The sequence below is a fragment of the Punica granatum genome, chromosome 6, assembly GCF_007655135.1.
Source record: "Punica granatum isolate Tunisia-2019 chromosome 6, ASM765513v2, whole genome shotgun sequence".
Classification (NCBI taxonomy): Eukaryota; Viridiplantae; Streptophyta; class Magnoliopsida; order Myrtales; family Lythraceae; genus Punica; species Punica granatum.
This window is the reverse complement of record NC_045132.1, coordinates 3,670,740-3,687,044: the sequence shown is the minus strand read 5'-3', so window position 1 is coordinate 3,687,044 and position 16,305 is coordinate 3,670,740. Positions and strand designations below refer to the sequence as shown.

At 40.1% G+C, this 16,305-nt stretch overlaps 1 long non-coding RNA gene across 1 annotated transcript; it reads right to left on the bottom strand.

The window, feature by feature from the left end:
- Positions 1-14,047: 14,047 nt before the first annotated feature.
- On the bottom strand, positions 14,048-15,842 carry LOC116211450. Its single transcript, XR_004157678.1, has 4 exons — positions 15,525-15,842; positions 14,862-14,929; positions 14,562-14,646; positions 14,048-14,276 (listed from the first exon to the last, which is right to left on the bottom strand). It is a non-coding gene; the product is annotated as an uncharacterized LOC116211450 (long non-coding RNA).
- Positions 15,843-16,305: the final 463 nt, after the last annotated feature.

The window sequence follows — 16,305 nt, the reverse complement described above, 5'->3', positions numbered from 1 at the left end:
TCGCATGTTGGTGTATTTAAGTTACCCTTTGATACAACTTAATTGTGTGAAGCTCAAAGTCAAGAGCTTACTTCTAAGAGGTCCAAATGGCCGGTGGACTGGTTTAATTAATCATAAAGTTGATATAAAATGGGACCAGTGTAAGAAATAGCCCAATGTTTTTACGAAGAAGATTTAACAAAATATTAACAATAACTAAAAAATAATATTCAAAGAAATTTTTTCTTAAGGTCGGACATTAATAATGCACTTAAAAGATATAGTGATTACAATCTCAATGAATTAACTAAAGATGGGAGGGTTTGATTCTTTTTTCTTTTTATGAATTGAATAATCAATGTAGTTTTAAATTTGGAATTGCTTAATAAAAATATATAAATGGATGGAATCTTTTTCTTTTTCTTTTTTCCTATTCATTAAAATTGTGTAAAATATATAATATAATAAATCAAATTATGAAAATAGCATAAAATTAAAATTTGCGAGATTGTGAAAACGTTTCATACTCTCCTTGACAATTTTTTTTTAAAATACAAGTATATAGTATTTATATTTATATTCGCATAGATTTACATGGATATAGATATGCTACCTGTAGTTAAAGAATAAGAAGTGCAATAACTTCAAAAACAAAAAAAGGACATGAAAAAAAAAGAGGGGTCCGCCCCATAATTCACCCGATGCAAAAAGACCGCCAGAAATGCATGCCTTTGTGCATTCAGCGCCAGCACACATTCTTGTTTGTGCCCCCCATCAAAGGGGATGAAATTTTTTGCCACGACAGTCGGTCCTTTCGTAAATTACTTTTTATCGCCACGGACTGAAGGATATAGCGGGTCCTCGTCTATCTCTGGGTAGAAGCGTGAAAACAAGAGTTAAAAGTGGATGACATTGATCTATGAAGAGAAGCAGAAACAATGCAAATCAATCACATAAATTAAAACCTTTCAATCAGGATGCGCTTGAGTATCAAATCAATAACCATACCGAAGAAGTTGCACTTTTTGAAGTCAGCGAGTCTTGGGTGAACCAATCTAGCAATGCTTTCCGGGAAAATTATTCCATATCAGCTGGGAGGATCCTTTCTCGTATAGCTTCCACGCCAAATTGATTCAATATCGAATTTCACAAGTACTTGTGGATGTGTCCGATTGAAGTGTTCGGGTCTAAAGAACCCTAAGTACCTGCGAAAGGCAATAAGAATTGCCTTGAAAGTCAATCAATGATGTTCTCTAATTTTTCTTGAAATTAAATTAATCCTCAATTCCGTGCGTCCATTTCTCATTGCCACGTCTATTTCGGATGGAAAGGATTGAAATGTATGACTTTTCTTTTCCAGCGGATTGGAAGGTATGATCTTAATCCAGTCACATCATATTCAGAATTAAATCGGACGGAAATATTTGTTGCTCTGAGAAAGGCATATGTTGTTAGAACGTCTATTTCGGATGGAAAGGATTGAAATGTGTGACTTCTCTTTTTCAGCAGATTGGATGGTATGATCTTAATCCAGTCACATCATATTCAGATTTAAACCGGACGGAGATACTTGTTGCTTTGAGAAAGGCATATGTTGTTAGAACGTCTATTTCTGATGGAAATGATTGAAATGTATGACTTTTCTTTTTCAGCGGATTGGAAGGTATGATCTTAATCCAATCACATCATATTCAGAATGAAACCGTACGGAAATATTTGTTGCTTTGAGAAAGGCATATGTTGTTAGAGCATCTATTTCGGATGGAACTTGATCAAAATTAGAACCATTTATCCTATGTGCCAAAGAAGAAGACAAACTTCATCAACGGTTGGAAGGATTACGTACATCCCCCTATGTATATTACTTATGAACAAGTGAACCAGAACGGACTTGTTCACATAACCCTGTTATTCCTTACTCAAGACTCAATTTTAAATATATGCAACAGTCTACATAACTAGTGAACTTCTCTTCTTTCATATATTTCAGATGTGATCTTTGTTGTATATATTGACATACGAAATTTATGATATTAATCGGTCATATCGTATTCAGAATTTGCAAGAGGTTTCGAGGTTAATGAATGTAAGAAATCAAGAGGGTTTTGTGCAGTAGCACCACCCTCACCTGTAATCAAGACATCTTGATTTCGATTTTTTCCGTTCAAATTCCCTGGAACTTTTTTTTTAACCAACTTATTCCATTTTAGGCTCATGGGTCTCCTTAATTATGTCCCTAAAAGAAGTAACATTCCTACATGCACAAATCAAAATTAAGGGAATTCTATCAAAAAATAGTGTAGCGCAGAGGTATACGCCCCGCCTAATAACCAAGAAGTTTTAGGTTCGATACTCAGTGAACTGCTCGTGCCTCTTTAATAGTTATATTGTGATTTCTATTTCATTATACTAGGCCCATGGACCCACTTATAACCATAAAAATTAAGAGAATTCTTGGTTGCTCTAGATAAGAGACATGTTGTTAGCTGGAACGACTGATAGTCTCTGTCACGACCCGAAATTTCAGCAGAATTTCCCATATATTTTCTCAATATCTATTATCACATAACTATTCACTTAAAATCAACTTTCTATAAACTCCCAAAATATATATATATATATATATATATATAACTAATCCAGCAAGCTCTAATATGTATATACATCTCAGAAGAGAGCAATTTCCTTTTCTCAACCACATCACTAACAAAACTAAATAAAAATTTCAGGTCATAACATATTTAAATACATTCTATACAAAAAGAATACTTATCAAATAACTAAGATCCCTACCTAGTCCTCCGAACTGATCCTCAATGTCAAAAAATAATTCTCCTGGCTCATCTGAAAAATATATGCAGTGTGTGAGCTGCATCTCAGTGAGTACTTTAATCCAAAGCAAAATGAATTATTATTAAATAAATATTTAATTGATATATATATACATACTATAACAATCATTATATTCAATATAGTAACTAAATTTAAGTCCTACTAACAAATACACACAACTCTTCCAACCATTTCTCTAATAGTCAATATCGCATAAACATCAAATATGCATTCATTTAGCGTTTCATAACAAATCACTACACAATCACTTGACATATCAAATTTTAACAACAACATGACTTTCACAAAACAACATCAGACAATTGCATAATCATCATATCTCCAACAATCAGACCAGACAAACAATATACAACCCAACCAATCAATATAACCATAGGGTCGCATTTTCTTGCGACAAGTTAGGACGGTACCGTGACCCTGCACATCTCATTCAGGCCCATGTTTCTATTCCGCCGGGTCCAGCGGCCATTCGGACCCCATTTTCTATTCCGCCGGGTCCAACGGCCATTCGAGCCCCATTTTTTATTACGCCGGGTCCAGCGGCTGTTCAAGCCCCATTTTCTATTTCGCCGGGTCTAGCAGTCGTTCGAGCCCCATTTCTATTCCGCTGGGTCCAGCGGCCTATGGTTATAGTTAAACAACAACATAAGCATAATCAATTGCAACCATGCCATTTCACCTCATATATCATCATACACAAACACAATCCCAATCACATTACAATGGTAGCATGTTATCATCACATATCTCATACACAATCAGCATACACAATCACACTGCATATCTCAAATCAAAATGAAACATAAAATGTGCAATATTTCTCAAATCAATTCACACAACATAGCAAGACCAATGTCTTAATCTCTAATTATCACAATATGTTTCTTATATAATTTATATAAATATAATACATCATTTTACAAGGGATTAGAGTACTCACATAACATATATATATATATATATATATATGCATATATGTCATTTCACAATGGAATGAAGTACTCACCAAACTACCAAAATATTTAATGAAATTGATCTTTCAAGACACAAAGTTTCAGTCTCTTCAGCTCCTACAAGTCACAATCGTAGCAAGAAAACAATTATAACATATATTCTTTTTCTTCATATATTCCTCATGACAAACAATATCGTATTTGAACCCGAAAGGAAGAAATTCATTCAGACTTAACTACCCTTGAAAACCTTGGAACCTAACTAGTTTCAACTGTTATTAATGTGTAATAAATAAGTTATTTAAGCTAAAAAATAATCCTGGGGTAGTGGCTAGCTTTTTCTTAACAATAACTAACCTTATTCTATAATTTATCATGTTAAAATTCTATAAATCTACCCAAGATGAAATATCTCACCAAGACTTCGAGATCCAACAAAAATCAGTTTTTCAAAGATGTTGTCCTATCTTCTAGTTAGTAAAAAGGCTGGAAATGAAATTCAAAGAACTCATCCTCAAGCAAGTAAAACAAATCAAAGGATTCTAAAGTGTTTTTCCCAGCACGCTCATACACCTTCCACCATGCATGCATATAATAATATAAATACAAGGGACTCAAAATTACAAGCGAATCGGAATAAAGCAATAGATAAATTCTCAAATCAATTTCATACATACCCGATTCTCAATCACAACAAGTCAACTTAGCCAAAGAGCATACAAATTTCCGTTAGTACGATCCATTTTCACTAAGACATATATATGCATTAGAAACCTACTAATTCAATCAATACATTTGCCCCCTGCCTCAAGACTTAATTATTAAGCTCATATGGGTGACCAAACTCATTCCAACAAACAAATAGGACTAACTCCCAATATGTCCAACTCAATTGACATCAGCTAGGAGAAAACTAACCAAATTATAGCAACTACACTTCTCAAACCTGAACAAGCTGAGATGAATGCAAGGAGAGCCATAACCTATGCCAAACCTAGTGAATATGAATATTTAAATCATAGACAATCAACTTACAAATGAAGAACTCCAAACTTAGTCTTCTTCCTCTTCTTCTTCTCTAATGGGTCTCCTCAACTCCACTCACTCCTCTCTCTCTCTCATTCTCTCGTTCTCTTTTTTTTTCTCTCTTTCTTCCTCTCTTTCTCCCTCTCAAAACAGAGCAAGAAAGAAAAGGAGAAGTCAATGGCGGTGGAAATGGGTTGCTTGGGGAGGAAGAGAGCCACATGGGGCCCTTTTTTTTTTTGGTTCCTTCTTCAACCGCGTATATAATATATATATATATATATATATATATATATATAATAGCATATGTATGTATAGGTACATATATTCGAAAAAGTGTCGAGTTGATGCGGCAGAAGACCTGGCAAGTCGGTACCTGGAGAAAATTATGTTCTGACGACCCTATTTTGAAGGAAATGGCATCCGGAGCAAAACATACAGCTTTGCTGTGATTTTTCGATATTTAAGGCAAATTCCTTCGTTCAGGGCCCCAAACAGGCAATTTATGTTAATTAGGGTGATTTTGCAATTTTAGGAAATTTTAGTTCTTTTTATGCAATTTAGGTTTTCTTAAACCCTATTTAAGTTTTGTGAGGGCTGAAGGAGTCATCTTTTGGATTATCAATAAAATTCAGAACTTTCGTGCTTTGTTCAATCTCGGATCGATTCGAGTTTGATGCCTATTTCTTGGTATTCGTAGAATCAACAGATATAGAAGGTCATAGTTCCGGTATTCGTGCGCGAATCAACGGGTCTATGACGGTTACTTGCGTTGTACGCTGCGTCAATTGGTATCAAAGCTGCATTCATTCTTGGATCAACGATGCCGCCTAGGAGGAGGGATCGTGTGGAAGATGGTCATGATCGTGAAAATCTGCGACATCTGGAGCAGAGGCTGGATCAGCTGGATCAGAGGGATCAGCAGAGGGATCGGAGGCTGGATCGTATGGTGGAGCAGCTAACACAGCAGATGGCTGCACTTATGGAGAATCAGAATCGGATAAACTCTAATCCGAATTCTGACCTTGATCGAAAGGAAACTGAAGCAGAGTCGAAAAGGGAGAATTTTTTTGCTGATATTCCACGAAGACAGCAAAGAGGCCCAATCGAGGAAGACAGGCAGCGATAGGAGACGAGCATTCGGACCGATATTCCTGAATTCCAAGGGGGTTTGCAGCCATAAGAGTTTCTAGATTGGGTAGCAACGGTAGCAGAGGTTTTGGAGTTCAAGGGGGTACCTGAGACCAAGCAGGTATAGCTTGTGGCGACTCGGTTGCGTGGTAGGGCGTCGGCATGGTGGCAACAGGTGAAACTTATCTGTAGTAGGATGGGCAAACCGAAGATCACGTCGTGGGAAAAGATGAAGAAAAAGATGAAGGCTACCTTTCTACCCTATAATTTTCAAAGGATCATGTACCAACGCCTGCAGAACTTGAGGCAGGGTAGTAGGTCGGTGGATAATTACACTAACGAGCTCTACCAATTGGTCGCTCGTAACGAGCTTCAGGAAACCGAAGATCAACTGGTGGCGAGATATATTGGCGGGCTGAGAGTGCAGCTACAGGACATGGTTAATTTGTTCGACCCTATTAACGTGTCTTTCGCCCATCAGAAGGCCTTGATTATCGAAAGACAGCAAAAGCGAGCGGGCAGCGGGGTGTTCGATGGAGGTGTTGCCGTTGCAGGAACCGGTGGGGCCGTCCGAGCTGGCGGTAGTAGTGCTGCTCCTGGACGTCCGATGAGGCCTGCCAACATTGGGCCGAGCAGTAGCGGGGCGAAATGCTTCAAGTGTGGAGAGCCCGGGCATCGATAATCTGAGTGCAGAAAAGGGGAAAATGGGGGCGATGTTTATTGAAGAGGAATTGTCTGATGACGCAGTTTATGTAGCTGGAGGCGATGGAGAGGTCGAGTTTGACGAGGAGGAAGAAATTGTGACTGGAAATGGAGTGCCCAATCTGGTGGTAAGGAGGTCTTGTATGACCTCGAGAGCTACGGACGAAGACTGGCTGCGTAACAACATCTTCCAGTCCACCTGCACCATCGGGAATAAAGTCTGTCGTTTCATGATAGACTCAGGCAGCTGCGAGAACATCGTATCTACTGAGGCCGTGCAGAAGTTGAGCCTACGAAGTGAGCCACATCCTAAACCTTACAAGCTAGCATGGCTGAAGAAAGGAGGTGAAGTGAGTGTGTTGAAGCACGCGCTGGTTACCTTCTCTATTGGCCCTCGGTATAGGGACTCTGTGTGGTGCGATGTTGTCATGATGGACGCGTGTCACTTGTTGTTGGGAAGGCCCTGGCATTTTGATAGGAGCGTGAACCATGATGAATGGACCAATAAATACAGCTTCACGCATAAGGGATTAAAGATTGTACTAGTACCGAACAGAGGTAGGGATGCTATCGAGCCCGGACCTGCGAATCCGGTTACCACAACCAACTTGCTGTCCCTTGCCCGATTTCAGGAGGAGTTGCATGATGCAGAGTTTATGTTTGCTCTCGTGGGCAAGGAGGTTGTGGAGGAGGGTCTTACGTCTTGTGAGTCCTTACCGATCCTGAAAGAATTTTAGGATGTCTTTCTTGAGGAGCTGCCAAATGGTCTACCACCCTTGCGGGACATCCAGCACCATATCGTCCTGCAGCCTGGTGCAGCCCTTCCGAACAAACCACACTACAGGATGAGCCCGGCTGAACATGAAGAGTTAAGGAGACAGGTGAAGGAGCTGATATCGAAAGGGTTTATTCGGGAGAGTATGAGCCCGTGTGCTATCCCAGCACTTCTAATGCCTAAGAAGGATGGATCATGGTGTATGTGTGTAGACAGTCGAGTCATCAATAAGATAACGGTCAGGTATCGTTTTCCCATTCCTCGCTTGGATGATCTGCTTGACCAGCTGAGTGGTGCCAGGATTTTTACGAAGCTGGACTTGAAGAACAGCTATCACCAGATTCGGATTCGTGTTGGAGATGAATGGAAGATCGCATTCAAGACTAGGGAGGGGTTATATGAATGGCTAGTAATGCCATTTGGGCTGTCGAATGCACCGAGTACGTTCATGAGAGTGATGAACCAGATTCTGCGGCCTTTCATTAGTCGGTGTGTGGTTGTGTATTTTGATGATATCTTGATCTACAGCGCCGAACCCGAGCAACACTTGGCCCACTTGCGAGAAGTCCTCTCTGTCCTTCGACGCGAGAAACTATATACGGCGTTGAAGAAATGTGTTTTTATGAGTTCAGAAGTTCTTTTTCTTGGTTATGTTGTTGCTGCTGATAGTTTGACGGTTGACTCGTCCAAGGTCGAGGCAGTCAAGCAGTGGCCTAGACCAACAAGCATTACTGAAGTCAGGCCCATGGGTTAGCCTCTTTCTACAGGCGGTTTATTCCTCATTTCAGTAGTATTATGGCTTCCTTAACTGACTGCATGAAGGGAGGCAAATTCGAGTGGACTGAGGGGGCAGAAACGGCATTCCAGAAGATTAAGGAACGTTTGACAACCGCCTCGATTCTTGTCCTGCCTGATTTTCAGCAGCCCTTTGAGTTGCATTCTGATGCATCAAAGGTGGGGATTGGAGTAGTCTTGAGCCAAAACAGTAGGCCAATTGCTTTCTTCAACGAGAAGCTGACGGGGGCGAAGGTGAGATACAACACCTACGACGTGGAATTCTATGTTGTAGTGCAGGCGGTGAAGCATTGGCGACATTACCTTTTTCACAAGGAGTTCATTTTGTATATCGACCACGAGGCCCTGAAGCACCTCCATAGCCAAGATAAGGTGTCAGCTCGTCATGCATCATGGGTGGCTTACCTGGAACATTTTACATTCGTGGTAAAGCACAAGAGCGGAGTCATTAATCGCGTTGCAGATGCTCTTAGTCGGAGGCGTAGCATTCTGAGCAAGATGACGGTTGAGGTACCTGGTTGTAGTTCTTTTGCTGAGTTGCTTGAAGTTGACCTCTATTTTTCTGTGACGCTAGCTAAAGTTCGGGCTGGAGAAAGAACAGAATACGTGTTGCAGGACGGTTTTCTTTTCAGGGGAAATCAGCTCTGTATTCCTGATTGTAGTTTGCGAGCCCACATTATTCAGCAGCTACTGTGCGCACCCGAATTTCGTCTCGTCGGGACACGCATGCGCGTGCCTAAATGCAACGCGGCTTGGGAGTGTCCACCTTCTCGGGGACGCGCGGCGGACGCACGTGAGAAGGAGTCGCCACTATCTGTTTACGACCCGAAGGTCGAGGGCCAGTGAGTCGCCTGGGTCTAGGGGTATGGATACACCTAGTATGCTAAGGCAATGGTCTTGTACGGAATCAGAAATTCTGAATTCGGGGGTTCTATTACGTGTGGGCCTATATCCCACACGCCCTTTCGGTACTCTAGCTTTCTAGGCTTGCCATCTTATTTATTTACCGCATGATTTAGAGTTGCACTCGACTCGCCCGTTTTGACACCGTAAATTCGAAGAGACACTTGAACCGTCCACTCTCCGACCGGGATTATTACATGAATAAATATACATCATAAACCCTTACATTGTTCTCTCAAATAAATAAATGACAAGCTACAATGACTAAATCCCGGTCGGTTCGCATTCAGCCATGATTTCACTCATGCTCACCGTATGGTTTTGGAAAAGACCGAAAATTAAATTAAATGCGTACTCGATGTATGGGGGCATTGGACCCCGTGATCGATGGTTATGGGCGTTGGACCCAATGTGAATCGAGTCCTAAAGGATCGGGCTCGATCCGCATAACAAACATGTGCAAAAATGTAACAAGCAAGCTCAAATAAACAAACAATGGAGTTTCTTGTTATCGTCGAATTTACGTGAATTAACTAATTATTAACCGAGATATCTTGGCATACAATTCCTACCTTAAACAAACAAAATGGATGATGGATAGGGTATGTACCATTCGGCATTACTTTAACGGACTCGACAGACATGATGTATGTAGTCAAGTTCTGAATGTGTGGGATATTTTTAAATTATTTTGTATCGTGACAATATGGCTTTTACATATTAAGAGTATTTTCACCTAAAACCCAGAACCTAACCCTCTACTTGACTATTTGCCCATGCTTGATTAAGCCGAGTTTGTGATTAATTTGTTTTTCCATGTTTTGACCAATTCTATACACAAACCTACACTAAGATTACGGCAGGACAAGAACCGATAGTCACGCTCTCGAATCGGTAAATATGTGTGTATATGAAAATCAAGATTACGTTGCACGTATCTCGGTGCTTTTGAAATTGTGAATTTGAAAAGGGCATGGCTAACAGTTCTTGAACTGTCAACGTGATTACAGATTGTTAATCGGTTCGTACAATTCATTAAAGGAGTCAAGTGATTTAATTTAGCCAAATTTAACATCTCGATTATCCCATATGTAGAATTTTGGGTTAATTAGAAATTTGTTGAATGCTTTAGTTTGCGGATTTCCAGTCATCGGACTAGCCATTAGTGGGCCGCCCAGTAAACTCTAATTTCCGACCGTCTTGAAATTTAAAATTTTTTATTTTTAGGCCGAGTTTGCATTATTAAACCGATTCATGTGAGATTTTGATCAAAGACACATTTTAAATATTCCAAGAACACGAATATGGACAAAATCACAATAGAATTAATTTTTCGACTTTAAGTCCAAGTGATTAATTAAACCATTTGATGTATCCTTTGCATTAGAAATTATGGATCTATGAGCGATTTCTTTAAGTCTAAAGCATTTGACTTACGATTTATCATTCAATCAAAACCAAAAATGAAATACGGTCGCATATGATCATATATCACTCACGATCATAACACACATCTCATAAATTGCTCAAGAATCGAATTAAAGTAATTTTGAAAGTACAGGGACTGATTTGGAAATTTGGCTAAAAATCTCGAGGACTGATCTAAGACAACTTGAAAAGTTTATTAAACCAAGTTTGAAATGGCCCCGCTCATCATCACAGTTCATAGGACCCACTTTATTATTCATTTCCCGAGGTATCACGCAATCACATCAAATGGGAGTCCTAGACATGCCACTAGGATTGAAGAATTATACCTTATCCTAGGAGATTCCTGGGATTGATCAGCTCGGAAGATCCCGCGACAACCACGGACCTAGGTGGCCTTCAAGTCGGGATCGATCTAAGCCTAGATCGACCTCCACACCGTCTTCGAGCCCCATCGACATCGGCTTATTGTATTCTCGTCTCTTCAATTTCTTCTCTTCACTCCAAGACTCGAAGGGATATGTAAACAAGAAACGAACACGGGAGAATCGAAGCAAAACCAAATGTTCGGTCTATGAACGAGATCGAGAATGAAACAAACAAGAAGAGCTCCAAGACCACAATTCAAATGTGATCATGACTTTAAAGTCCTCATAACATCCAAAATGGCATGAAATGCCAAGAAAATCGATACTTTGACATCCAAGCATGATAACGACTCATCCAGTGACTCGAAAGCAGCCAAATCGAGCCTTTAAGGCCCTCAACAGAGGATGATCAGCATGTAAATGTCCTTCACATCGACCTTCAAGAGACTATTAAGTCATGGAACATGAGAAAAGAAAATCCAAAGGCATCTAGCTTCAACAGAGGCCCACTTCAAGTGATTAAGGATGACCCCACCAAGTAACTATAAAAATTTAATCAGCCACGTGCTTGCATATAATACAACGATTTCAAGGTCGTACTAAAAAAAAAATCTGACTCATACAAGAATTGTCATGCAATTAAGTCACTAACTCACGCTTGGTCTTTAAACATCAAAAGTCAAGTTAGAATCACCTCGTGCGGACCAAGGATCAACCCACAACTCTATCCAGCATTCAGATGGGACGATCTCATCAAAACCATGTCAAACACACTCGAAATAATCAACATAGAGCCACGTAACTCAGCCCATATGATGCATATGTTCCAAGATTCTCAAGATTGCATGAAATAACTCACAATCAATGGAACAATCAGCAGATAACTCAGCCTCATACACGCGCGCAGCATTAAATCACGGAAAATCATGTTGAACATGCTAATACACATCCATGGATCATCACTTAAGTCAGCCCATAACTCCAGCATCATTTCACCCAAGCCAAAACCAAGTGCATCGGCCATGAATTGAATGAAACTTTAATGCAATCTCAGCCATACCCTCAAGTGTCACAGCAGGTTCTAAAATTCGTTCCCACGCATCCCGATTCGAGTGAGAAAAAAAAAATCCTGAAGTTCGGCCTCACCTTCGGGCTTAATATGTAACCGTCAACATTGAGCTAGGCTACTTCAATATTCCGAATAATCACTCCACAACACAACCCAAGCATGAACAATTCATTTGAGATTAAAGAAGTTCACCTAACTCCTCTTATGCTCTAGGAAAGTTGTTGCTCGGTGCCATGGTGGAAAGGCTCGAGAGAGAGAGAGATTGAAGAAGAAGGGGATTGCTGCTCTCTGATTTCTCTGTGAGGGTGTTGGGGGAGTCGTCCGAGGGAGCTCGAGGCGGCGTGAGCGAGCTGGAGGAGCCTCTAGGGTTTTCTTTTATCTTTCTTTTCTCTCCAGCCTTAGGGTTTTTTTTTCGTTTCCAGCTAAGGGAGCCTCAGCTGAGAGTGAGCTGGAGGTTTTTTTCTTTTTTTGGACCCACCGAAAAAAGAAAAGAAAAGAAAAGAGAAGAAGAACCCGAAGAGGAAATGGGGGCAGCGGGGAAAAAGGGCAGGAGGGGCAGAGCTGTGACCATTGGTCCATGGGATGACCCGAACATCCGGAATTTCCTGAATTTCTCATGAACCTTTCGGTCTATGTGATATTTTTCCTTGATCCATACATGAGCTGGGCACATCCTTGTAACATTTGAAGATCGTTCGATCTCGGGAAGTTCTCGAAACAATTTTTCTTCAATAGCTGGCCCGAACCGGGAATTTGGTCCTTATCTGTGAAGAGACCCTTAATTCTGTACTAATCTAGCCAAAAATGCATCCCCTTTTTCTTGATTTTCTGAATCTCCAGTGAATTGGGAATCCAATGCCGTTGGCCATGCTCGAAAACGCGAAGAATTGAATTGTTTATGGATTTTCTCCCTCGATTGGTAGAGTCTGTCCCGGTTTAACAGTTTCGGGCATGGTGTGCTCAAAAATTCATAACTCTCTCTCCGTATTGAATATTGGAATGAACGACCCATCAAATTGAACCTAACTCGATTTCCTAGGTAAAGCATATGGAATTCACCCTTTTAGGTTCAGGATTGACCATGATTGATGCGTCGAATCCCATGCTCGAGCTGCTGTATTCACTGTTTGGGCACCCCAGCTCCCACGAATTTTATCTTTTTGCTCGAAAGGGCTCTCGATGTGATTTTTGCATTGAAATGTCCCCAACTCACCAAACCTTGATCTAAAAATATCGAACTTAGTTCTAGGATCCACGAAGATAGTCGTTCTCACCGAAGAAAATGATACAGAGACGTGATTTCCCCTTTGTCCACTGCCTTCGGTTCGAATATTGATAATTCGTGCCTTACTCTTCGGGATCAATTGTGTATGCTGCAAAATTCCATATGTTGCCCTCGTCATTTTTTGTTAGAGTTGTGGAACCCTAGTCGGAAGCCTTGTTGATGTCATAGCCTAGAGCCAGTGGACCAAAATGGGGTGCTGACAGCTACACGGAGAAGGTCATGTGGGGAGAGACAGGACCTTGCAGCTGGTCCAGTCATCGTATTTCTGGCCTACAATTCGTAAAAAAGTGGAGAAGTACGTGCAACGCTGTAAGGTTTGTCAAGTGTCCAAGGGTACAGCAACTAACGCGGGGTTGTACATGCCCCTGCCGATTCCCTCGCAACCATGGGTGGATATCAATATAGGTTTCATCCTCGGCTTGCCCAGTACCCAAAGAGGAAATGATTCTATATATATGGTCGTCGACAGGTTCTCCAAGATGGCACACTTTATTCCGTGCAAGAAGACCACTGATGTTGTGCGAGTTGCTCAGTTGTATTTTCGGGAGGTATACCGTCTGCATGGTCTGCCAGTCTCTATTGTCTCCAATAGGGACACCCACTTCTTGAGTCATTTCTGGTGGAGCCTTTGGAAGATGGTGAACACCCAGTTGAACTTTAGTACGGCGTATCACCCTCAGATAGATGGACAAACAGAAGTGGTTAATAGGTCATTGGGCAATCTGTTGAGAGGTTTAGTAGGGGAGCACGTGAAGAGCTGGGATCAAAAGTTAAGTCAAAATATATGTAACAAATCCAATAAACTCTATTATCTATATACATATCAAGATAGTACTCTTTTCACCATCCTCAATAAACCTACTAAATAAAAGTTTCAGGTTATAACATATTTATAACACACTACATGAACTTACTACATATGTTACGAGTGGGTCTAGCTACAATATTCTTCACGTTGATCCCCGATGTCCAAAACGATTTTCCCGTACTGCTAGTCTAGCTCCTAGCTCATCTGAAAAATATATGCATGGATGAACTGCATCTCAGTGAGTATTAAACTTCACAATAAAATGAAGTATCAAGCTTGAGTATGCATTCAAATCAACAATTACAATCATATCATTTACTTCTAAATTTGTAATGATATATATACTACTTTTCAGCCTTGAGCCTTTCTCTTATCAGCCAATTCAATATTACACAAGTCAAAACATTCATTCTTAAGCAACAAATAATAGCTATAGGGTTACAATTCTTGCAATAAAGTTTCGACGGTACCGTGACACTACACTCATACCTAAAAAATCTTCATTTGATTTTTCATAAGCGGGGGTTGCCCGTTATCCTCCGGTAGTAGAAGTCTAGACGTCCCTTTTTGTATCCTGCCAAATTAGCAATCTAGACATCTCTCTTTTGTATCTCATCGAATCAGTGGTCCCATGGCCATAAACAGTAATATCACCACACCACTATTAATCGAATTCATTTACAATAAATCCTCATACTATCTTCATTCAACTTATCTCACTCAAACAATTGATATATTAATTTAAGATTTAGTTTCATTCTATAGTGAAATAAAATACTACAAATACACAAAAACCCCTAAAATGATAACTCAACGAGTAGAGCCTTCCGGGTGTATAGTCTCATTCTCCTCGGCTCCTATAAATTATATACATAATTAGAACATCCAGTATAAATAAATATATATATATATATATATGTGTGTGTGCTTATTATTTTCAACTTAATCTATCCAAGAATTTCTCGAGATGAAATTCAACTTAACAAGCATAATTCACACAAAAATAGAAAATCTTAATCCAATCAAGATTAGTGCAAGGTAGCAAACCGACTCCTGAGAAGAAATGACATACACGTATATATAACAAAAGTCAAGAGCAGGAGATATACATGTATTTACATGTGTACATATCCCGGCGAAAGATATCCAAATCTCCACAACGTAACAACTGTCGAAACAAATGCAAGCTTAACAAACATGTCCATCCTATTTCCTGCTCCGATTTAAAAGAGCCCACTACCCATTTCCATTAAATTCACAACATGAAAATGCAATCAACTAAAAAAAAAAACCGTACATGTAAGGCCATCTATATATACTAAGCATACATGCCCTTCTATTCTCATGCATATCACCTATCCTTGCTCTGCTCCACACCACGTTTACTACCAAATTTCAAGGGAAAGAATGGAAAGGAAGAAAATCGAACAACGTCAGCTCAACAATACATACCTAGCAAGCTCGTTAATTACCCAATTGCAATCTAAACTCTACCCTTGGAATAAGTTCAAATTTCCCAACCCCTATACTCTCGGCATAGCCCGTCATCCCTTTGGTTCTTCGTTGTTGTCACCCCGAAACTCTCGCTCCCCTGTCGTCCTCTCGGTTTTGTTCCTTCCTCCTCTACCGTAATCCAGTCCAAACTCTCGATCGAGTTCTCACCTCTTCCCTTCTACTATGTTCCTCTCTCTCTCTCTCTCTCTCTCTGTTTCTTTTCGTTTTCCTCAACCAAAAACAGAGCAAAGGAAGAAAGCAAAACAGAAATAAGGAAGAAAGGAAAGAAATCACACGTGGAGTCCATGCCATGCTCCAGCAATCTAAAGTGTATTATATATATATATATATATAAAAAAGCATATGTAAGTATATATGCATGTTTGTAATAAAAATACCGGGTCTCCCACCAACCTCCATATATACCATCATATCATGGCACAATCGCTAAGAAATCCTTTGTGAAGAAAAATGATAGAAACATGTGCTTAGCCAATAACGGTAACATACTAGGAGCACAAACAGACTTACTAAGCGATACGACAATGGGACCTGAACCAGTGAGCTAAGGCACCAGTCACTAATTCGACCCTTTATACTACTCGACCAGGTAATGACCTGAAAGTAGCAGTTTGAATCATGGGACGGCTTTGAATGAGGTTTGGTCAATAGTGGTCCAGCTCTTGGAACGATTTTCCCTTCTTCTTCTTTTTTTAATCAAGGTATTTTTAACTTATAT